At 39.2% G+C, this 24,887-nt stretch overlaps 1 long non-coding RNA gene across 1 annotated transcript; it reads left to right on the top strand.

Annotated features, from left to right (window-relative positions):
- The first annotated feature begins 4,527 nt into the window (after positions 1-4,527).
- On the top strand, positions 4,528-16,043 carry LOC126048551 (uncharacterized). The gene is made up of 3 exons (XR_007508901.1): positions 4,528-6,312; positions 8,636-8,679; positions 13,262-16,043. It is a non-coding gene; the product is annotated as an uncharacterized LOC126048551 (long non-coding RNA).
- Positions 16,044-24,887: the final 8,844 nt, after the last annotated feature.

Here is a 24,887-nt window from a genome sequence, read left to right as displayed (position 1 = left end):
CACATACACCACTGACTGACATTTTTAGTTTGCTGAAATACATTTTTTACACTACAGAAGCCAGCGGCTGCTGCTGCTGGTACACTGTGATCTGCCCACCCAGTGTGGGACCCTATAGCCCGAGGTGACTTTATAATCTGAGACATTAGGAGAAGGATTCTCCAGGAATGTGATGCTATCTCTGAGCCTGAGGACTTTCACAAAGATCCCCAGTAAAATATCAGTGATGCAAAGTGGTGGGAGAGAAAATCTGCAGCTACACTCACAGTGATGACTTACAAATTCTGAATACCCACTAAACTTGTGTGCAAAAATAAGTTCTCAGTCATCACTTTTTCAAGTATGTTTTTGATAAATAAAAAATGTATGGCTTAAAAGAATTGAGTCCTGCAAAACAGTAAACAACCTTGAAAACTTTCCTTTTATCTGTCATTTCTGAAGTCCTGAGACAGGCTGTTAAAGCTTGTAGAAATATTAATGCTGAATCTTTGTAAAGTGTGTGCAATGGCTATGCATAGAGACAGAACATTGATTCAGACAACATTAATACCATCTTCCAAAAAAACCAAGGTCAAAAGCCTTTAAAAAGAATTAATATTTTTTTTCTTTCATTTAAGCAGGCAAGGACATGATTTAGCTAACACTCTGACATGGATGCCTTATCCAAACCAAAAACTCTGCTATTTCATGTTGGAACACAGCAAGAATGAATGTGTCAGTTCTTAATTATATTATTACTTGCTTCTGGGTTTTTTGCTCCTGGGTTTTTTATTTGACACAAGACATTTGCGTTTTTTTCTTATTTGTAGGATATAAACCCATGTCTAGCAGAATAGAGCACAACCTGTGTGAGGTCCCTGCTACTCCAAGATTAAGCTGGTGCCTCTGGGACAAAGGAATTATTAGGTGGTGCAGCTGGGAGGCTCAGACCACCCCTTTGCATGCAGGTACTATACAGGTGCTACACAAGAAACACCAAAGAGTGGTTCAGCTGGCAAAAACAACTAAACAGTCTCAAGATTTTTACCATGGGCTGTCTGCAGGAAGGACTGAATAAAAAATCAAGTCAGGTCAATAGGGCTTTGCATTTTGCTTCAGCAAGGATTAGAGCAGGTATTAGGGTATCTTCTTGATCTATTCACAGCAGATGCCTGGTTTTGGGGTGATATGGTGGCAGTCCTAGGTTTTCTCTGCAAGGCAGGGGTAAGGAGCACTACAAGCCAAAGCACCTTCTCTCTGGCACTAGCTGCTCACAGCTCTCCGCGCTCCCTGAGAGTGGAAATGAGTCTGTACATTTTGGTAGCATAAACAGTAGGTTAGGATAGGACTGTACAATTAAAGATAATTTCTGGCTATTTGACTCAGCTATATTTGCTGCTTAGATGAAGTCTATAAAAGCCATGTAGAAATTTGAAAATTATGGCCCCAGTACTTTTTCTTTGCCTCCCTATAAGGACACCCTAGATTTTTGTAAGGGTGTGTGACACCCCACATGTTTCAGGCCATCTGTACTATGCACTCCTGCCTGCTGAAATAGCAGTAACAAAAGTGATAATATACTCTGTCTCAAGAAAGAGGCAAATGCTTCAGAAATGTTAGCAGGGCAGTTTGTTCCCCTCTTAGAGCGTCCCACTATTCACGTCTGCACTGCTTTTATATTTAAGTGGTCATACCACAGGTTATCCGTGGAGCTGAAATTAACTTCATTTTGTCCACTACCTGATATCACATTATGTGGAGTGTTATAAAAGATAAGGAATGGGAAGGCTTCTGTCCTACTGGCCTATAAATAAAATGTTTGTGTGTTAGGGCAGGATAGGTTTTTTGGCCTCGGTATGATAAAATTATACAGACTAGCCCCAGTAGATTGAGTTATCATAGATGTGCAGTGGCACAGAGGTAACTTAACCCATCAGAAGGAACAGATGAGCAATAGTCTTGCAAAAAAATATAAAGTTTGTGAAATAAGATGCCACATATGCTTTATATCTCTATAGCCCCCACTAGCTGTAGCATATGCACACACATGTGCATACATGCACACATTCCATCTGGAGGTTCAAAGCAGGTCATTCCTTCTAACAGAATTACTAAATCCAATATCTTAAACACCTCTGTAATTTTACTTTCTCCTGGCATTTTCAAAAACATTTGCTTTTTTACTTAATTGTCCCACTGATATGAGCAAGACTTGCAAATTTAAAACACTTTTTACATATTTTTCCCTGAGCTTGCATCCAAGTAAGAGTGGAGCTTTTGTTACATTGCATGAGATTCTCACACAGAGCAGAGTGGAGGAGGATGGATACATCTACATTTATATGTTATACTTAACATATGCTTTCTTACAACCCTGTTCTTAAGCTCCAGTCCTTTACACCAGGGTCAGCAAATGAAAACTACCTAACATATGAGCAACTACAATAACGCAGCTGAAGGTATTAATGATCCTCTGTAATTACACATCATTCAAGAAGTCACAAACTCGAGCCTACTGAGCAACATGGCTGGAGCTTCTATGTAAGTGATCTCCTCAGGGCAGAAGGTAAGTTAAAGAATATTGGCTTTTTCCCAGCCAAGAACCCTTTCTAGCAAATGGAAGATTCTTGCTAATGGCAAAAGGTACAAGGAAAATCAGTCATTGTTAAATCAGCTTTAAGTAAATAAAATTCAAATGCTTGCCAAACTAACTGACCTGACCAAAAGAAGGAATAAACCACATAACAGACCACCCATTGTTCAATGTTATTGATCAGCAAAATGGATAATATGTAGTTGTCTAATGTACCACCTCATGTGCTCAGAGCTATGAACCCGTTCACACAGGGTAATTTATTTGGTTTACAGAAAAGCTTGTAAAATTAACAAATGGCTCCTTCTTTCTTTTTCCTCTGTTCAATACTACCAGCACTGCCCTTTGTGCACAGTTAAGTGCTACTTGACTTGGAATGTAAGGAAATGCCATCTTGCAGCTGCCTGTACCCAGGCAATTTGCCATTCAGCGAAGCATGCCAAAGTAAAGGTTTCAGTGTAAGGCAGCAGTAACTTGTTGCAGTGTGAGTGAGAAACTTGTACAAGCACCATTGAACATCTGTATGTTCAGTGCCACCACTAGCGTAAGGGTAGCATGTACACATGTGCTTCACCGTGCACAGGATGTTATGCAATATAGAGTAAAAACTTTGAATAGCCAACTTAAGAGAATTTGTAATGGGTTTAAACCACACAACAGTTACATAACCACAGGCCTTGAGCGAATTTTTTAAAAGCATACCCTCCCCTCTAGTTACCACGATTTAATTATTAAACCCGAGTATCATTAACATGATGATTCCCATCACTTCCACTGTGCCTCTAAGCTTGCTAACAAAATTTGTTGACTGTGAGAATACAGCCTGATACTGTAGCTAAGAGATGATTGCAAACATAAGAGGGTAAAATATTCGCTCTTACGTGTTGGTAAAGTTCATAACAATTAAAAAAATGCACATTTTTAAAGAGGTGGGACTGCAGATTTTCATGACAGCTATATCAGTAACAAAAGCTACATTCAATTTATGCAACCATACCAATACTGCAACCAAAAACCTTTATCTGACTGCCCTTTTAACAGTGAAGTTTTTAATATTGACATTGGAACACCAACATTTCCCACAGAAATTGCATTTTCTTAATATTTTTATTTATAAATACTGGGGTATCTTGTTAGGAGGACATCCTCCCTCCAAATAATAGTGTCTAGATATTTGCCTGTCTCTAAGAGAAACACAATATCTATCCGCATAAAAGATTCACTTCTACTAAATACAATATGCTCTTTAAAAGCTTTGTAATGACAAATCCTTTCCCAAATCATTGCAGCTGTCAATAACATTATACACACCATCATTTCTCTCAGTAGTGAAATACTGAATTTATCCCACTTGGCTCTTTCAGTTATAGACTTGTCAGCATAAGGAGGCTTTTGTTTTTAACGTGTGGTTGGATATTTTTTAGTCCGTGTGATGTTGTGATGTTACGTACAGTATTATACCTAATAATGGCAAGGCTTTCATCTGTCAGGCTAGGGGCTCTATCAATGTTATTGTGAAACAGAAAATGCCTTCTTCCACTGACACCTCATAAAATGCTGTATTTCTGGTACCCAAAGTAGTTTTAAGCCATGGAACATTTGAAAATTTGGAAATTGTGGCTTTCTTGCTTAAAGCATACATTAAAAGTTCTGTCATGCACTGACTGTAATGGACTGTTACAGTCCTTAACATAATGTTATGCCTCATGTTATGCACTAGAAATTAGATATTACATTTCCCATTCAGCTGCAAGTTTCACTGATCCTAGTGTATGTGTTCTGAATAACATTTCTATTTTTCCAGAATCTAGATTGTTTCATGTCTCAAAGAGTATCAAACTGTGCTGCTGTGTCAAGTAAGGAAAGGTGATAATGGTCCTAAATACTTAACAATTAAGATTAAGTAAAAACATGACCATAAGTTTATTTTACTTGCATTCATGATTTAAAAAAAAATATCAATTAGCCTATTAATTTTATTATTCACCTTATAAAGAAGAAAGGTCAAACACATCAGGTACAAGTGAGGGGGGTATACACAAACTTGCCAGCTTCTAGTTGCTCTTGTAGCCAAAGCTGAGCTCCACAAAGAATGGGGAGCACCCCACCACCGGTGGGTACCTGTGCTTGCTAACAGCCCATGGCGGTGAGGGAAGAGGCCAGGGCAGCACGCCTGGCGAACTGATAGGGTTGAGCTCTTTTTCGCTGTGAACTCCAGATGCCCTTTGGAAGTGATGGGCCCCTGCCTGAATTCACCGTCTGGTCACAAAATGTAGGTTGAAGCAGGGGAGAGGCGATCTTTCCAGCAGGGTCATGGCCTTGCAAGGAAAGACAGCTTCACCCAGACTTTCACAGGGGTCTTCAATTCCTTCTGTATTGTTTACCTCCTCACCTTCATTAACCTGTTTGGTCGGTACAGTGTAAGTTTTCTGAGGCAGACAATTCCCTGTCTGTATGAAGTGCCTATCATGATACAACCTCACTCATTACTTGGGTTGCTAGACAGAGCAGCGGTAATAAGACCAGCAATCTGTTACTGGACGTGCAGTATTAACCGATACAGAAGACATCCTGTGCCATGTACACTGAGAAAGATGCAGCAGCGACAAGGTCTTTAATACTGTTGAAGGAAGGTGCGTGTGCTCTATTAAGATTCTTCTCAGATATTCTGGACTGTACACATTCATTAGCATTCAGGTCTTCTGCTCATAGGGAATAGCTGAATGAAAGACTTGTTTCTTCTTTTAATCTTTTTGCTGCTAACGTGCAGAAATTAGGGTTCTCATGTACATATTTTGCATGGCAGAAGAGATAAGAACCAGCAGATAAAGTTCAAAACGTCAGTGCAACGGGGTTCAACCTGTCCTCCATTTGAGTAAGGCACTTACCAAGAACAGGGAGGAGTAAAGACGGCAGCTGGCTTTCCAGATAATGTTCTTAACCTTATAGGACCTTTCAAAATATATTGCAAACATGCCAAGGATTATTTCTTCCTCATGTTTACTTAATTTTTTATTGTGACAGAAAGGGGACAGTATCTGTGACTGTCGTGTCCTTCTATTTAGGACTGTTACAAAAATGAGGAGGGTAGAAGTGTCCAGCTATGGCTGACCTCTGTATATCAGGAGTTTTTCCCATTGCAAGCCAGTCAGAATGGTGTCTCCGTATCTTTCTGACTGCAGACACTGCTCCACTTCCTGTGACAATAATCTCCTGGAACAGGGCAGGAAAAAACAAACCCCAAAGAGGTGTTGCAGTCCTATCACTTATCTTTCCCCTTGGGTTGACTTGTTCTCTCCAGAGAGCATGGAGATTGCAGCTGTATTCCTGAGAATAGTCGTGCTAGAAAGCAGAAGGCTTCTTGCCCCCGTTAACTTCGTTGGTTATTACCCAGCTGGTCTGGCCCTCAGGGTACAGAATCTCACAAATGCAATCTCATGAGTGAGGAGCTCAATTTTGTTTTGATACTGCACTGAAAAATATTCCAAAGCAAGATTGCAGAAGGCACATGTGTTTTAAGGCAGACTTAGTGGCAGTAGTGACATATCTAACATTCAAACCAAAATCAATGTCAGCATTGCCTTAGTCAGAACCAGAGAAGAGTGGAACAACTTCTTTTTTTTTTTTTTTTTTAATTAAATGATTGACTTGTCCTATGAAGTTATGGGACATAGCTATTTTTGTAAAGATTGTATCAACGTTTGTGGCTATATTTGAGACAAGGATCACTACATGGAAAGGTAAATTTTCACTTTGCATAGCAACTGTATTTTAAATCAACTGACCGTGTGCTTATCAAGGGTAAGTGCACTGGCATACCTCCACGTCATAATAGCACCTATTATGCCAGTGACTGAAAGACTAGAAGTGCATGAGGGAAGTTTACAACATGAAATTGCTCATACCTTAATAATTGTCTAGGGAGTTACACTGAAAAATAGATGTTGCTGCATAAAATTTGAGTTCCTCTCTTGAAATCATCTACATGCCACCTGTGTACCTTTTGCATATACTACCAAGTTACACAGACTTTAAAAAAAGAATCATAACTGTAGCCAAGACTGAAAAAAAAAAAAAATCTGTCACAACCTCTTCCTTTTAGTGACTTCTGGATCATTTTTTTCCAGTCAAGCTGACATTTAAATTTTAAATAGCAGTTTGTTCAAAATCACCAAGATATGAAATAGTTGTCTTGCAAGGAACAAAAATAGCTTAGCAGATACTCTCAATAGAGAAACAAGAGTTTCTGTTATAAAAACCTGTCTTTTATATTATTTGGATGTTGACCTCTCTTGTGCGATCTCATGCCTCTTACTTAGGTTCTCAGAAACTTATCATGCTGAACCACTACTGGAAACTGCTAACAGCTCTTACACCTCAACCTGATATTGGATTTACATGGCAATTGACTCTGTCTTTGTATCTTCTGTGTGATTAATTAAATTTTAGCATTTCAGCACTAGTGAGGTTAAACTGGGAAAACCGTGTAAAGTTTTGAGCTCCCTAGTACAAGAGAGATGGACAAACTGCAGACAATGGTCTCAGGCTGCAGCAAGAGAAATTCTGGTTGAATATAAAGGAAAAAAAAATCCCTATGAGTGTTGTGAAGAACTGCAATAGGTTGTTCAAAGAGGCTGTGGAACCTTCACTCTTGGAGATTTTCAACTCATGACTGAGCACGGCCCTGAACAACATAGTCTAACTTCAGATTTAGTCTTGCTTTGAGTATGAGGTTCACTCAGATCTGTGACTCTAATAGCTACATGGGTGAAACACTCCTTACACTGTCAGCTTCCCACAGATGTTTCATGAGACTTCCAGTGTCTTTCAAATCTTGTTTAAAATGATGAGTCATTAAGGCAATGTATGGAGGAGTATCATTCTTTACTCCAGCCTAGCCCAAAAAGCATTCAAAACAGGGCCTACACAGCTCCAAGCTCTCTTCCATCAGATAGCAACTAAATTGCTCATGCCATATCTCTGTCAAACAAAGTTACTTGAAGCATAATGCTATGTCAAGTAGAAAACTGATCCAGCCCCAGAACAAGAAAAGGAGCCAAAACAGTGCTGGCTTTCTAAGTACTAGCTGTGCAAAATATGACTCATGTAGTGAATGCTTTTGCCGTCAGTTTACATAACACAGTTTTTACAACTTTTCTATGGCTCAGGAAACCTCTCATCCTACCTTAAGCACACACACATATACGCATGTATGCATACGTACATTTATACATACATATATGTGTATACATATATATACATACATATATCTGTTCACACATGAAATACAGACATAAAGAGACATAGCGCGAGAGTAGATTGCTGTGGTGGTGAGCTTTGCTGAATGTCTGGAAACGGCAAGCTGAATTCTGTCTTCTTTTACAGCAATATCATTCCCTTTATCCACAATCCTGCAAAATCACCCTTTCTGAAATTCTGTAGTCTGATGAGTACAGGTCATAGACTTCTGGCAGTAAAATGAACCTTAGCAGGAATTGTCTAATCTGTTCTCAAAACACAAGTCAAATGTGGGCATCAGTCTTGCATATCATAATTTCTGTTGGTGGTAGAATACGTAGACCTCTAGCCTGAGTGTAAATATTCCATATGAATAAGGTCCTGCATGTGAGTGAGTTTAATTACATTACTCTCCCTATGAAAAATGTGCAATTTGGCCCTATGGTGAATTTGTTTCAGCTTCCCATCACTGACTATACTTCAGGCATTTTTGCATTGTGAACAGTATGAGTCCTAAGCCTCATTAGTTTCATTATTAGCCCTGCTGGTTTTATGCACTTCAAACCCCTGGGTGCCAAAAGACAGTTTTCGAGGAGTCTGTGCAACTTTCCCCCATTGCATAGCTAGAAGTCTGTCTGATCCCCCAAGGAAGCCTGATGTCTTTCTTTTGTGATCTGTGTAGCATGGTAGCCATTCAAGACTACTAAAAATGAAAATTCTCTTTTTAGAAATCCATTGGTCTCTTCTTAGTTAACTGGCTATATGTTTTCATTTTTTCTTTTTCATGGGGGAAATCCTGGTATCTTTCCCTTTTCCTGGGAATAGAGAATGGGATCTGCAGGAAGAACATTCCTACCAAGGTTTCCCAGGTAATGTCTGATTTGTTACACTTTTCCCTGCACTTACATTTTGACCGCTGGATTTTTTATTTTTACTTTCATGTCTTAATTTTGCTTTCAGCACATTTGCTGTATGTTCACAACTTCTTGCCTACATTTCAGAAAAAAAATTTACAGTTACAACTATTGTTTTCTAGTGGCAGTCTACAATGAAGTGTAGCGTAACAGTCACAGTATATACTGCAGTCAGATCTCCAATACATATTTAGATTATGTTGCTTTCAAGATAATGCTCTGAAACATGAATGTGCTGTCATAACAGTTGCTCCTGTTGGAATGGCACCAGGGCCAAGGAACAAAATTCACTCCTCTAGCTCCAGGCATGCAGAAGTGTCACATAGGATCCTGAGCCATCTTGGTCCACCCTGTACAAATGGACAGCCTGCAACTCACTGCTGAGAAAACCTTTCTCCTGCTTCTAGCACTTTGCATATCAGAGAGCAGAGCCTGGATCCAGTTCAGTAGAGGAACTAGTACTATGCTCAGCCAGTATTCAATGGGGGAGAAAACCCCCTGTCTTTTAGCTCAGTCCAAGAATGGCTGACACTCGGTGTTCTGTGTAAAATGGGGTTTCTATTCTGATTTATCCACAGCCACTGGGTTTTTTCCCTGCTTGGTAGGATACACCAGTGTGTAGGATAGGAATGCTTTCTTTTCCCTTACTACAGTGGTATCTGAATCTCAAAGTGTAGCTGTTTCCGCAAACCCCATGAATCTCCTTGGTTTTCTGCAGAAGGCTAAGGAGAGATGAAATGGAGCAGAAAGTGGCAAACTGTGAACCTTTAAGGGAACAGTAAATGTGATCTCTGCAAAGTTTGGCAGAAACTTCAGTGGGGTTTGCACAAAACTGATAGTGTTCCCACAGCAAGAAGTCATCCATTAGGTATGGCAGATGCCTTCAGCACAAGACAGCTGCAGTGGAGGAAATTAACGACGGAACTTCCTTTCATCTGTATCCAAGAGTCTGTGATTATTGCCTGCCTGTGCACTGGAAAAAAATGGAAGATACTAAACGCTTGGATGTTAGTGAAGTTCTACAGTACTCTAGCATCAGAAAAAAAGAAGAAAATCTTCAACTGAAGTAACATGCACCATTTTCCATAACCAACAATGAAACAGATTGTGAATTTCCAGCTGATTACAAAGTTTGTGCCATAAACTAATTACCTAGCACAGATAGCAGGTGCTGTTTCATTTTTTCCCCAAGCCAGTGTTCGAGATGAGAAAGAGCCCCAAAGGAGCTGCAGCCCGCTATACTTGCCCCAGCATGGGATGAGGAAGTTACCTGGGAGTTTGGATGAATTTCCAGCTGTACTACTTCAGGTGCAGATCATATTTGTTCAAGCTAAAATGACTCAGTTTTAGATATTGAGTATCAGTAAAGATGGCACTGCAGTGAACTTTCAAGACTGGTAGATGAACTGATTTGCAGGATGGGAATGGGATCTTAAAGGATGAGAAATGTTTAGGTACAAAATTCAACTATGTTTTTGTGCTATGAAACTCTTACGAAATAGTCTTCAGTGAAGCAGTTTGCATTGAGTTCACTGGCAAAACACATATCTGGCTGCTGGCAGGATGCTATGTCAACTAGATCTTCTTTTCTGGATTCTGCTACTGTACCCAGTACACCAAATGGTACAGTTCAGGATGTCATAGGAAAGAAACATAAAAGGCTTTTCTTGCTTACTAAATTCCAGTTATGAAATTAAGCTGAAATTCATTTGCAGGGATTGCACCAAATCAAGACAAATCATTACTGAATAGAGTCATAGATTGTTAAACAGGACAAAAAATACAGGCTGGAACAACAATCAAACAAACCACTTTCCCAGGAATTATTCTTTGTTGTGATTATACTAGCATGAGAAATTGTGTGCTACAGTGCTGACCAGCAAAGAAAAGTTTCCAGAATGCTGTAATACCAAACCCTGGTATTGTCAGGTTGCTAAAGATGCCTATGAAATATTCTTTTATAGCCATGAAACTGTTAATCACTCAGTGATGAAATACTTGAAACATTAGATCCAGCTGAATTTAAGGTGTTTCTGAGCCTCTTTTCAGACCTCAGTGTTTCTATGGTTAAGTGAGCTATGCACATTAATTGCAATCTAATTTTAATATAACCCAACCCATTTAAACCCTGGCATTGCATTTATTCAGTCAGCAAGTCCTGACTCCTTGTAAAGAGAGTATATCACAAGCAGGACTTCAATACAAGAGTTAACTCTCCATCTGCACAGCCGTAAGTAGAAAGTCTAGAAATCTCTTGGTGGAGACCACTAACCTGTTCTACAGGTATTTGTGTGTTTCTCTTCCTGTGCTGTCTGTAACTCTTGCCCCTCCATAGTTAGGTCAGCAAGAACATCTCAGCGATACAGAATTAACCCCAAATATCTACCAGGATTGATGAAAATCAGCTTTGTCTTTAATACGTTTTGAACGGAGACTTTATCTTGTAGTGCTGTGTTGTTATCTGCTGCTATTTTTAGTCTGATATCCTAGAGAACATCCATAATAACGACTACAGGGCTAGAATTTTTTTTTTTTTTTCATTAGAAATATGTAAGGTTCATGCAACTCGGATTGTTATCGCTATAAAACTTTGAGGCAACTCCCAGTGACTTGGATGAGCCTTCCAACACGTACCCAGAGGAAATGAAGCCTTTGTGTTGGGTGGTTCTTGTACTCAGAACCTTCACTTTAATCTTCAAAGGCCTTCATTAACTCAATCTCAATTTCATAAAGAGCACCTCTCCCCACTCTCTGTGAGGTTTATATGTAACAGTTCTACTCCTTAGAAGTGCCAAACCCACTGACCTTAAGCATGTAACATGTGAAAGCAGAAAACAAAATTTTCTCAGCTACTTCCTCACATCTTTTCAGCAGAAGGAAATAGCAATAGCCACAAACCAGTCCACTTTGATACTAAAATGTCAACTATATTTTTGCAATTGGTTGCATACACACCCACAAGAATAAAAACAGTGATAAATACATACAGGAAATGTCTGGGGGGAGGTGGGGAATAGAAAGTGTCAGCAGAGAAGGGGAAGAGTGGAAGAAGGCCACAACTGCTGCGAAAGATAAGCATCAGTCTCACATCTTCTTCTGAGTGCTCCAATGGTCAATATGAAAACCCAACAATGAGGAAAGATTGCAAAAAATGGAAGATCCTTGGAGAAAAAAGTGCAATGAGCAGAGGGGGAAAAGGTCACAAACATCTTGTAAGATAGGACTCAGACCCTAACCCAAAACCTGAACCCCACAGCCTCTTACAGTTGCGATATTTATTCAGAGTTGCTTGCTTAGTGGATGAAGACTATAGCATAAGAATGCAGGAAAAAATGACAGCTTTTTTTGAGGTTGTATAAAAAATGGCTATTTTAGAGAACATTTTTTCTCACAGGAGTTGAAAGGTCATTTCTTCTGCCTCTAAGCTTTTTCTGCCTTTTTAAGTAGCTAAAAATAGAGCCTAGTGATCCATAGCTGATAGCCATAGATGTAAAATTCAGACACCGAGTGCACAAACTGAGAAACTAGATAGGTGTTTGCACGTGCAGTTTTCATGTCATAAATATTTGTGTGTCTCTTCTCATCCAGTGTATGTACATACTGTAAAATGCAAGACCCTTCAATTTTTACAACATGAAATGAAAAAAAAAGGGCAAAGTCAATGTTTAGGAAATATTGAGGAAAAGAACGCAATGAGAGATGCTGGATACCTACGCTTCATTTGCATTATGCATCAGTTGCTATCACAACATCTCTGCCATAAAAGTACTGTATGAACAGCTAATAAAATAAACCCCAATTGCTTGTATAGTATAAGATTTTTACAGCTTTTCTAAAGGCAGAGTAGCACAGATGATGCTGTAAATTCTTCTATTGTCTTTTTTTTTCTATCTTCTTACAGCTGTAATGTCTTTCACCTGTGTCTGCCTATACACCAATCGCTTTTGTCTGGTAGGTGCGTTGGTACATCTCTTGTGTCACCAGATAAAATGCTAATGCCACTGTATTATCTACTTGAAATGTGAAACCAAGGGAAGACTGGTGAAAAAGATCCTACTTCTAGGAAAAAAAACCAAAAACGTGTTCCCTAAAGTGAGGTCTAATATGAAGGAAAAAACCAGCAAACTCACACATATAAGTTAGTTTACAATAGAGAAAAGACTCATGTTCCCTTCCCACAGTGCTGCAAGTATCCCATGACAATGTGGATCGGTAAAGACACAGATGTCCAAGACATACTCACCTGCTGCCTTTGCTTCTTGAATGAAATCTTTACTCCTCTGTCACCAGCTATTTCTGCGCTCTACAGGCTCCACTTTAAAGTACAGAAGGTGTGTAAAGTTTCTTTTCCTGAGGGAATCAACAGTTAGCAAAGTACAGCCTTGTCTGATAGGGACGAGCTACAGAAGCAGAGGCCACAGGAGGGACTGATTCCCACAGTGGGGATGTTGGCAAAGCCCACACTGCACTAGGCATGGGTGGAGGGTCCCTCCTTTCCCCTGCTCTGCAGGTGATGCTGTTCTTGCTTCTCAGACAGGTTTTCCAAGAGGTGTTGTACCTTCACCAACGTCCAGCTCTTCAACTGAGACCATCCGAATGTGTGTTTTGGGGATTTTTTAATCAAAATCTGAGTGTAGACTCACTATTGCCTGCTTCGTATTTTCATCAATTCTTGCACATTTTGGAGCAGCTTTTCTGAAAGCTGCATTTCTGAATGCTTGCTTTGCTTGCTATATGGTATGCTAGGCCTTGTGCTCAAGCTAGGCTAAGCTGATTTTTTTCTTTGATCAAGCACCTGATAATGTCCAGTCAGTGAATGAGACAGCAGCTTTGCAGTGAGCATGCCTTAGCACTCAAACCAAGAGAAAGTGACAATTTAATTTCATTTCTAAACAGAGAACAAGGAAAAGTGACTTACACAGGAACTGAGATGGTTTTGTGCTAAATTTGATGTTTCCATTGGAAAAATGAACAAGTAAGGCTTTGAACAAAGGTTAGACCCTTGTATGATAATATACCCAGAAAGTTTGTCAGGCAATAGCTGCATAATGCTATGCTTCAGAAAATCAATACCTATACTTTATACAGTTCTAGAAGTATCCTCTTTACTTCTACAGTGATAACATAATTTTGTCTGGAAAATAAACCTGATACCTAGCATTAAACTTTAATGGACAAGCAAATCTAGATTTCCCCCCTGCTTTGTCCTTTGCTGTTTTTCAAGTAGTTAAAAGGCATCATAGCTTAAAAACCATCCATTTATTTTTATCTGACAGAGAAGGTAAATTATTTCATCTGAGAGCTAAATCTGAAAACTGAAAACTGTAGAGAGTTTATTTAGGATAGAACAAAATAGAAGGGGTACAGATAAAGCAGCTTGGGTGAAACCTTAGTCCCAACGAATCCTGTGGCACAATCCCCATTGATTTCATAGAGCCAAGACCTTACCCAGCAGTCACACAAGAAAGCCAGCTGACACTGCACAACTTTTAGAGGAGAACAAAAGATTAAAAACTCAATATTTAGGATACAGTCAAGTTTACATAGAAAGGACTCACCTGAACTCTGAGCTGACATCCAACATGTGGTTTATTCACCAGAGGAAAATTATAGATGTAACAGAATTTGAGAGTGGTGTGAAGAACAGTCAAAACGTAGCCTCCTTTTAAATCAAAATGCCAGTCTTTCTCTTTAATTTGATGCATTAAAAACCCCTCTATAATCTTCATGGCTATAAGAGTTCAAGAATGACCTTCTAGTCTGGTCAGTTGTAAAGTAACCTTCTAAAATACTTACCATGCCATAAGGGTAGCAACAATGGGAATGAGAGGGAACAGAGGGGAAAGAACAGGGCAAAAACAGTCCAGGCAAAAAGCAGCAGGGAAGACCAGAGTTCATTTTGGACAATCTTAATCTTTATGTGTTCGCTTCCATAATGCTACCATATCCCAGAAATAATAGAAAAAAATACCTGTCCTATATGGCTTCCAAAACGCTACAACAGATTAAAGATGAAATAGTGTATCTTTTTGTAGAGAGTGCCCCGGAGACATACTATGTAGCTTAAAGGGAAGGATGCAAATCCTTCAGAGCAGCAAATGTCTTACTGTTCCAGCTGACATGAATGACAAAGGTCTATTGACTTCAGTATTGTCACCTGTGATCTTGTCTAAGTATTTCGTTGTCTTCTGGAGGGGATCTGATGGCATCTGGAATAGCAGCACCTCACTTTCTGCTCTGCAGAACATTGCCTTTTTTGAGCATCCTGGCAATGAATTGAAGAAGGCTGTCTGGATAGTGTAGGTAAAGGTTATGCAGAAAATTATTTTCTCAAATTAAAAATGATGTCTGGTGTGACCCTCCGTAACACTTCCCAATAAAAATAAGTTTTGTGCAAAAATGATGACATGGTTAGGGTATTTTTTTATTTATACCCTTAATTTCATGACTTGCACAATTCCGGGGAGAATATTGAGATCTGAAATAAAACATTTCAAGAATTATTCTATGGGAGAAGTTAATAAATTTTTTTTTATAAATATATTGCAAAAAAAAAAAAGGAAAGTTGGTTTATTTAGAAGTGTATAGAGTAAAAATAACACCGAAGTTTCAAAATTATTTTCAATTCCCTGTAAGTGTAACATTACATGCCGGCGAGGGCATGTTCATTAAGGCCTGATCCTCATGGAACTTAATAACACACCTATTAACTATAAGCACATAACCAATTTCACTGCAATCTCAGTTAAAATTAAACCTGTGCCTTCCTGCTTGGCTGAACGAGGACCTAAGGCTAACTGGATCTTCAGTGCAGTTTTTGCAATATTCTTAGAGGAGCCGTCAGAGTCAGCACCCGGTGAGGATCCAGGGAGGGCGGCAGCTTGGCTTACAGCCCTGTCCGGCATGCCTGAAAGTCAGACAAGGTTTTGGGGAGGGAGGAAGAGGCCAGCTGGCTTCCAGCACAGAGGGAGAGAGGAAAACAATGTCCACAGCGCTTATCTGCGAGCGAGGGTCGGCGGGCAGTGGGAATTAGATGGATTTGTACCTAGTGTAGGAGCAAGAAAGGGCACAGAGGATTCTTCAGAGTATTGGTATTAACTTTCAGGTCTAATGTTCATGTAGTTTTCAAATCACACTGAGGAGCTCGGTGTGTTCAAGTAACAGTTGCCAAAAGAAAATATAAAATTTTGCTGTAAGAAATAATATTTTCCTTATATTTTCTGTAAAATTGTCAGCATTATTTTAAAGTACCTTTTAAATGCCTGTAAACACCAGTGAAAAGCTGTTTTACCTGGGGAGTTAAATGTCAGCGTTACGCTACAAAGACGGCTCCTATCCTTCAGCATTTAAGGAAGGTAAATAATTTTGTACATATTAGCAACACCATTGCTAAATATTTATTTGTGTATGTAAAGATAATCACGTGTATGAATGCTTGTGGTGTTTGGCACTTGAAAAAAGTCCTAACCATAAAAAGAGGGGTGTGGGGGTCAGATCTAATTCTATAAGGGTGGTGAACACTTCATAGCATGTGTCAAAGACTGACTTTTGATAGTTTTAAACAGAAGCAATTTCCAGGAGTCAATCCTTTTGTTCCTTTGTATTTTACTTAAAAGAAATGGTCTGTACTTTCCTTTCAACACTCTAATTCTCATTGGCCTCAGAAATCACTTTGCAATTAATGAAAGTCTGAATTCTTCATGTTCACGGAGCAAAACCTTAATATAAACAAACACTGCAAACTCATTCCAAGGTAATCAATAGTGCTAGCCTAATTTATATGTGTTTAATATCTGACATACAACTGTAACAGGCAAGTTTCTGTTCTCACTGTTGTCTTCCTGTTACTGAAACTTATACACTGGAAACTCAACAGTCAGCATTGGTCTAAAGTAAATTAAAAGCAATGTGCAGTAACTATTTCACCAAAGCCTTTTGTCTCAAGCAGCCAAAAGCAATAGTCATGGTCTTTCTTTAGATTTTGCACAGATAGAAAGCTCACTAGGTTTCTCAGTCCATTTACATTTCTGAAGCTCAAAAAGTTAAACCAGAACGGGAGAAGTATCTTCCTGCCAGAACACAGATCAGAGAGGTTGCCTGCAGCAGCAAAATATTCAGTAGGTGTTTTCATGAGCAGTCATGAAGAGGGAGGGACAAATAACCTGCAGTTTCCCCAGAGTAACTGAATAATCCTCCAGGGAAGCAATGCCTCTGTAATCCTGCAGTGCATGAGTCAGCATTACAGTGCGTGGGAGATTTGTTCTCTTTTTTGTAGCTCACAATATAAATTGGACAATTTGCAAAAAAAAGTTTGTAGATTTACAAGTGCAAACTTCTGTAGAATTTTTTTAAGCGTTACTGTAAATATGAACACGGTGTTATAACTTCTGCTGTGCATTGGAAATGGGAAAAGGAAATATAACTTACTACATCTGCTCTGTACTGAAAGGGCCAGAAAAGATGTTTTAAGAAGACTTTAATTCTGTCGCCTTAGTTTCCAGAGCTTTCCTCAAATGTATGGTATAATCACCACCCCTGAGAGCACTCCCAGGTTAAAGAGAAAAGCAACACGGATGTACAGACCCTCCAGCTCCTTGTCTTTTCTCTGGTGATCCGAGTGTGCACAGCGATGGATTACTCTGCCTAAGTGACCCAATAGTGTGTTTTACCCACAGCAAGTACTGTCCTAAGTTTGCTTGAAGAAAACAGAACATAAAATAGCTGCCTGAATTATCTTCCATATAACAGCTAATCTGTGGTAGATCTGGACATTAACTTCAACCTTTTGAATCCTAATCCTGTGTTTATCAGCCTAGGCAGTTTCCACCCAACCTGTTTTTTGGTGCATAGTATCTGCTAATTGTTCCCTGTATCAAAGGAGCTATGGGAAATGCTCTAGGAATTGTGACAGAGCAGTATATTTACTTCTTACTATGTGCTGTGTCTGATTATTTTTATTGACGACTAGTTACAATTCCAGTAGGATAGGTATCTCAACCTCATGTTTACATCCTCACCCATATTGCTGCATTAAGGCATTCTAGCCATCACTAAATTATGCATGCAGTCCGTAGCTGTTCTGATTAGCTATACAGAGATATGTGTTGAATTACAATGGAAAGCTGCCTCTGTATACATAGTAAGGGATTACTTTTATTAGTGTTACTTCCACTTGAAAAGAAAGTGCTTTCAGAAGAACATCTTGGGTTTTTTTCTGGAAAATGGTGGTGAATGAAATCAGAAGTAGTCTTGTGAACAGCCACAAGGAATCAGCCAGAAAGCTATTCCACTTCCTGTCTATCACTTCACTTCTGGTTTATCATTTCTACGACTCCATCATGCAAGCCATTTGAGAGTTACAGACAGAGTATCCTCACACTACACAGATTAGCTTGCACTCTTTTAACGTTTCTTTTACAATTTATTTGAATTTAATTCGCAAAGCTTTCTTCTCTATAAAAGGAGGCTTTGGATTTTGAAGAAATGTCTATCCATGTATACATGTCTGATCAAGGATTCTATGAAGCAATAGCTGGCAAAACTCAAGGATTCATTAGTGTTAGAGCCTAACAAAATTTTTTCAAATGTTTTTCTTTCTAGCCCTACACAACCCTTTCCTGCATTCTGTGCTGTGTTTGTCTCTATCATGATTTGGAATATGCCACAGGAATACAGCGTACACAGGCCAAGTGTTAAATGAAAACCATATATTATAGCAGTGTTGCTGAGAATGACAGCTTGCAAAGAAACTGATTCTGATAACACTGTTTAGATAACAGCAATGACAGTGGATTTCCTAGATGGTTAAAATTCTTGACTAAAAATATTTTGGAAAATTGGGCTTTGGTGAAAAAGGAAAATTTCCTGTGGAATTAATGTTCTTAACAGCAGTAGTAAGGTTTCTAAAGGAAATTCTAAAGCTTTGATCTTTAAACCTTTCCCCTACCATTCTTCTTTGCCACCTTTGGTTTTCAAAGAATCAGTGAAATCCTGAAATAATGTATTGAAAATGCGCAAAAGGGAGATTTCTTACTGAAAAGTGAATGTAGTGTATATTACTTTGTTTCAGATTTTCCCCATGAGCTGAGCAGAACCAAAGAAATGCAGCCTATCAGAAATATCCCACAGGCACAAACTGAGAATTTTGATAAGGTGTAGTCCCTCTTCGGCTTACAAAGTGGTCTGAGTGAGGCTAGTTATGAGTCAAATACTCAGCATATCAGCTGCTGAGAGAGTTCAGATCATTAAGTACTGATCCCAGGAGTTTCAGTGAGATATTGTTGTTTACTAGAATTGCTTAAAGCTCAGTGTTCTGTTTGTTGAATATTATGTATAATGATACTCAAGATTTGTAACATTTTCGCTTGCGTGGGTGAGCCTTTACTTTTCTTCAGCACTTGAGTAATTAGGGAGTTACGTAAAGGTAAAACATTATTGCAATATAAATAATAACATATAATGTGCTTCCATAAATAATTTTGTCTATCAGATATTACACGTTGCTGCTATCGTGTAATGTAGACCTTTGACAACATAGCTCAGTATATTTTCCCTGGGTTCACTTCTTGTTCCAGAACTGTGAACCCTTCCTGTTCTGAGCCCAAGACCCAGTGATCCTTCTCATATTTTGGGATCACATCTGCCATCCATTCTTGTATTTCTACCTCCCTGCTTGCCCACGTATCAAAAGCATTTTCATCTGGATATAGATATAAATGGTCATCTGGATATAGACATAAAAGTCTATCTGTCATGACTGTTGCATTCAGACTTGTGGAGCAGATTCAATATTTGTTTCCCCTCCTGTTTGGACCTTAACCAGCACTGACACTTCACCAATCTTCAGACTCACTTTGTGTGTATTTAGCAAGCCTCCTCTGTCAGGCTTTGAAATCGAAGTAAACCGCCAGATAATTGGAAAAGTTCATGTTTATTTTGGATTAAAGAATAAAAATATCAAAGTAGTTTGCCAAAGAAATAAATTGAACCAAGAGTTATTCTCATATTTTATTAGCACAGCCTTTATAGTCCACGCTCATGTGGCTATTTAATTTGTGATTACAAAACATGTGATTATTTAAGCATTCGGATATATTCAGAACCTAAAGCAGGTTCTGACTCTTTTATTCAGCATCAGTATAACATCATAAATAACTTGGATACAAATTATCCTACTTTACCTAAGTTATCATTAGTCAGAGCGATGGCCTCGCAATGTCCGTAGTGAAATGATAAAGATTAAACATATTCCTTCATATCTATCAAGAAAGTGAAATCTAAAGGCCTTTTTATTTTATTACAGCATTGGGTGTTTCATGGTAAGGAGCTATGGTTTCAGATTCTGGTTCAAAACAGGTAAAAGGCTGAAATTAATGAATTTGCTTTACTCTAGTCTGTCCTTTGTAAACATTGCTATCATCTTATCTTTCATCCAAGTCTTAACAAGGGAGATATTACTTCATTTCCCAGACTTGCATCCTACAGTGATACTCCTTTTGCTTGTACAACACCCCAGAACAGAGCATAGCAACGTTAATTGAACCTGCGGGTTTCTGTTAGCGTGTATTGTGCGGCAGAAAAAAAAATGTTGCAAAACTGCAGAGGGCCTAGATTTAAGGTTGCAAAGTTTACACACAGAAGGAGGTCTACCCAGCAGATGAGCAGTGTTGCCCCGGCCCACCTGACCTTTTCCCATGTCTCACCTGTACCTCGCAGGACTACGGCAGAGCCCCGTTACTCGCGCTTGAAGCAGGCATCTCAAAGAGATACATCTCCTCCGCGCACTCCCATTTTCTTCTTTTTAGGACGCCAGGAGGTATCCAACATTCACACAACCAACGTTTGGTCATTAGAGGAAAGCCAAGCTGCCCTCCACCTGTTTCCTGAACGGGCCAGGACGAGTGGTCCCCCAGCCACGGGGGACGCAGGAGAAAGCAGCGGGGAAAGCTGGGTGTCCAAGCACACAACCTGCTGGGTCTGCCAGCTGAAGCTGGTCCGGGTCCCAGTGCTTTGGTCCTCCCCGCTTACCAGCCCCGTGCCCAGCCACTTCACTGCCCGGCAGCCGGCCAGCGGCGGGTGGGTTTGCACAGGCTTCGTAGGGTACGGGGGCTGAGGGGAGGCAGGAGGGGAGCATGTGGGGCGGTGGGCCGAGGGCAGAAGGGGCTGGAACGGCCAGCGGTAAGAGCGGTGCAGGCTGGTGGAGGGGCAACGGGCAAAGAACCGAATCCTCACAAACAGAGGCTTGCGTAGTTAATAAAACTTTCACTTTTTCCTTTAAATTATCGTTTCATTCGCACCCCGAACCCTGTTTATCAGAAGCTTTTCTTTTTATTTATTGAACAATTATTTTTAGCCTGAGAAATTCAAGACAGTGAGTCAGATAGCGTTCAGCTTCATGTATTATGCTGAGCTGCCACAGAAGACAGCCCATTTTTCGCACAAAAGCAACATATTTTTCTGGTCTTCCTAAGCTTTATTTTCAGTTCTGTTGTTTCCTTGCTGTGAAAAGTTATTGTTATAAAAAGACTATATTGCAGTGGGGAATGCAACAGTGTTATATCAAGGAGATTTTATTAAATCATAGTGGTGTGTACAGATACACAAAACAAAATTCTGCTGAAGATAAATCCCATTCTTAAATCTACGGTACAATATTAGACTTGCAGCACACAGGAGCTAGGGAAAATCTACCAAACCATGTTAAAGTTTCTTACAAAATATCTGATAGTTGATTTTTAACTGAATAGATTTTAAAATACATCACATTCATTGCTTAGCTATAAGATGGCCTCATGAACCCTAGAGCATGGCTGTTAATAATATTGGGGTATATAACTATATAAACAGTAACACTAGGATTTCTGCGTACTATACTTTTAAGTGCCTAATGCTCCTCCTATTTGTAGATAGCTGTTATTTATTGAGTTGAGAGCAAAATGGCTAAGGAGGCATGAAAGCACACTCAAACACATAGAACATGTGTTTTTCAGTAAGTTCTTCATTATTTTGTTCTCTCTCTCTTTCTGTTTGCCTCCAGCCAGAAAATACAGGTGATTCAGGCAATTTTCAGATTATACTCTTTCATTCTTCATCTTGATTGCATAGCTTTTCTAATTGCCATAGAGACATTTCTAACTTTTTGTTTTAACTTTTACCAAAAAAAAATCTTTTACATAAGAATTGAATGCTATTTTATCATTCTAATTCTTGGATTTATTTTATTTCTTCTGCTGTGCTTTTACAATCCCACTCTGCAATTGAGAAAAATAGAAGACTAAAGAACACGCATAACAATTTCCATAAAATATTGAAATTCATCTGTTGAAGCTATAGGTTCACTCCAACTGAATATGTATTGTAATAAAGAAAGTTGAAGTAGAATAAATATTATTTATGCTTTAACAAGGATATGAACTTCATTCTCTTTATATTTAGTCGTGTGACCTAAGACACAGTTCTTTATGAGAATTTCAGCATCAGTACAGTTGTTCCAAGATTACTAGCTATCATAGAGCAACTTTTGGCATTGTTTTTTTCTCTTTGTGGTCATTAGTTCTTAGCCATTAAATATTCTTCCATATATTGAAAATATTACTAGGGTCAGAATACTTAATCACAAAACTAAATAGTGCAGGATTCTCAGGCATTACTGTATTGCTATTTTAAATGTATTTTAATCGTAACATTTTTGAACGTAGTCCTCTTGTTAGTTACACTGTGTTTTTCTTGCATTCGTTTGGAAATCACAGTGTATATATGCTCGCATTGCTGCAGATTCTGGAAACAGAAATGGGTTCTTCCTGAAACCTCTGAGTTACTGAAGGTCTAAAATAGTTTTCTTTTTCTTTAAGAAGTTTTCATTTGAGAAGGTGACTAATGATCTCCTGTGGGACTATATATTGGAACAATTTCTTTAAGCTTACCCAAAGTAAGGGGACACAAGTTGATGCCTCTGGTGTCAATGAATTATTTTTTTAAATAAATAAATAAGTTGCAAGTGTCCATGTATGCATTAGGCCTTAAAAGTTTTGTAACTATGAAACTGACCCTTTGATTTTCATAAGACTTTATGATAAGTAATTTCCAGCACAGTAGGGAGATCCATTCTTCAGAGAGAAGAGCAAGTCTGTTCTAGAAAGAAAGATTAAGGATATGTGTATACACTGCTTACTTATAGTGGTTTCTATTTTTCCTTCGACTAAAAAGTTAAATGATTAACAGTTTTATTTACTGGCTAATTAATGAAACAATGCAACCAGAACACAAGATGTGTTTCAGAGGAAGGCCAGATTTTGGAATTTTCCTTTAGTTATAGGATACCAGAAAAATATTGAAGTTGCAGTAAATCACAGACTAAATAGGAGTAGAAAAATCTCACACTGTAGCTAAGCAGGAAATCTTACTCTGGGTTGCATTCACAAGAGCTGACAATAATGTGGGAGGTAATTATTCCTTCTACTTGATCCCACTAAGACGGGAAACATTTTTCTCCCTTCTGTTGCTATAAAATGTTGCAAAGATGATTATAAATGGGGGCAATGGGGTAAGAACAAACATAAATTAGCTTAAATTTCACCAAAAGTGATCTCACGGAGTATAAGAGAAAAATTCTCTTTGGCTGTTAAAGCACTGAAATTGTTCATCTATGGAAGCTGTGAAGTCTCCTTCACTGGAGGTTTTTAGGATGTGTTAGACAAACATCTGTCAGGAATGATCTTAGTGTGGACCATTGACCAGCCTCAATCCAAAGGACTGGAGCAGCTGGTCTTCTGAGGTTTTGTATTTCTGCTCTTCTGGGAATCTAAAATATCTGATTGAGTTCACCGCCAGCTGGATATCTTCTTGTTGCACTTCCCATTGCATAAACTTCTTTCTTGCTGGACAAACTTCATGTTTATAATACTGTGAGTGTACAGGGATTCAATGAACTTCCTGTTATTCAAGTAATCTCACTGCTGCATTTCTGGGGACAAATTTCCAGTGCCCCTCTCTAATTGCATGTACTCAGTCAGTAGCTAAGCTGTTCGTAGGCATGCGTCTTGCAGGTTTGCCTGCAAAACATAAAGCTGGAAGGAGTCACTAGTAAACTTCTAGGTGATCTAAGCACCTGGGAAATGGATATGTTGTAAATTTTGTGGTTACAACAGAAGACTGACTTTATCTCAGCTCAGACTTGCGACAGTGAAAGACCTCGTTTTTCAATCAAAGTAAGCAGCAACTTAGAGCCTTTAGATCCAGTCCAAGTGCTGACTCCTGCCTCTCTCCTGGCTGTGCTCCTACTGCCAGAACCAGCAGCTTTCTGCTGCCAGATATACCATCTCTTCCTTTGGCAGCAGGATCAAAAAAGATGTGCTATTTTCAGAGTTTCTCCTGCAATACAATCATGACATAGAGTATGAAACTGCTAGTTAAACTCCTCGAGGCATTTGGGGAAAGGTTGTTGGAAGTGCCAGTGTTGCTATAGATGTGTTACTGTGCTACAGTGACTCCTCCTAATATAATTTGCCACAGTCTGAGTGGTGCCTGCAGGCCCTCTGTGACCTGGTCTACCAGGCTGCCTTGCGGCGTGGTAGGGACAGGCCACACGTCTGCCCCATCTCATAACACGTGTCTTACATTGGAGGTGCAGGCAATGGCAGCTGGGAGCAATCTATGGGAATTCCGTGGAGCTATGACACCTGGGACGCTCTCCTTTGCCATCTGCATGCAATCCCTGGCACATCAGTGCAATGGTGAGCATAAGAAAGCTATGGTCACCAGAGGACTTAAGACTCTCAGTCTGAAAAGTACAAAAGAAATAAACTGGGACTTCAACTTCTCTTTGCTACTTTCAACTTCTCTTTGCTACTTTCATCATCAAAATGCAACATTTTGCTTTGCCTTATTTTAGAGTTGTCCAAATCCACAAGCATTTGTGTGCTCATTAGGAAAGTCTAAGTTTTACCTTTGAGTATGCAGGAAACGCATAATTTTTAACAATATCCAATTCTCAGGAGCCAGTTGATGCATAAATCCCTGAAGCTTTGCAGAAGAGTCCTCTCCATCTCTCTTGCCCAACTGACAAGCATTTTCAGTGCACATCTACCAGATAAGGCCCTGCACAAAATATAAATGTTGGTGGTAGCTGCAGTACCTCAGACGTCTAATGACCTTCAAGAGTCTGA

This window comes from Accipiter gentilis, chromosome 2 (assembly GCF_929443795.1).
Source record: "Accipiter gentilis chromosome 2, bAccGen1.1, whole genome shotgun sequence".
In the NCBI taxonomy this organism is placed as follows: Eukaryota; Metazoa; Chordata; class Aves; order Accipitriformes; family Accipitridae; genus Astur; species Astur gentilis.
This window is presented reverse-complemented; position numbering and strand designations above follow the sequence as displayed.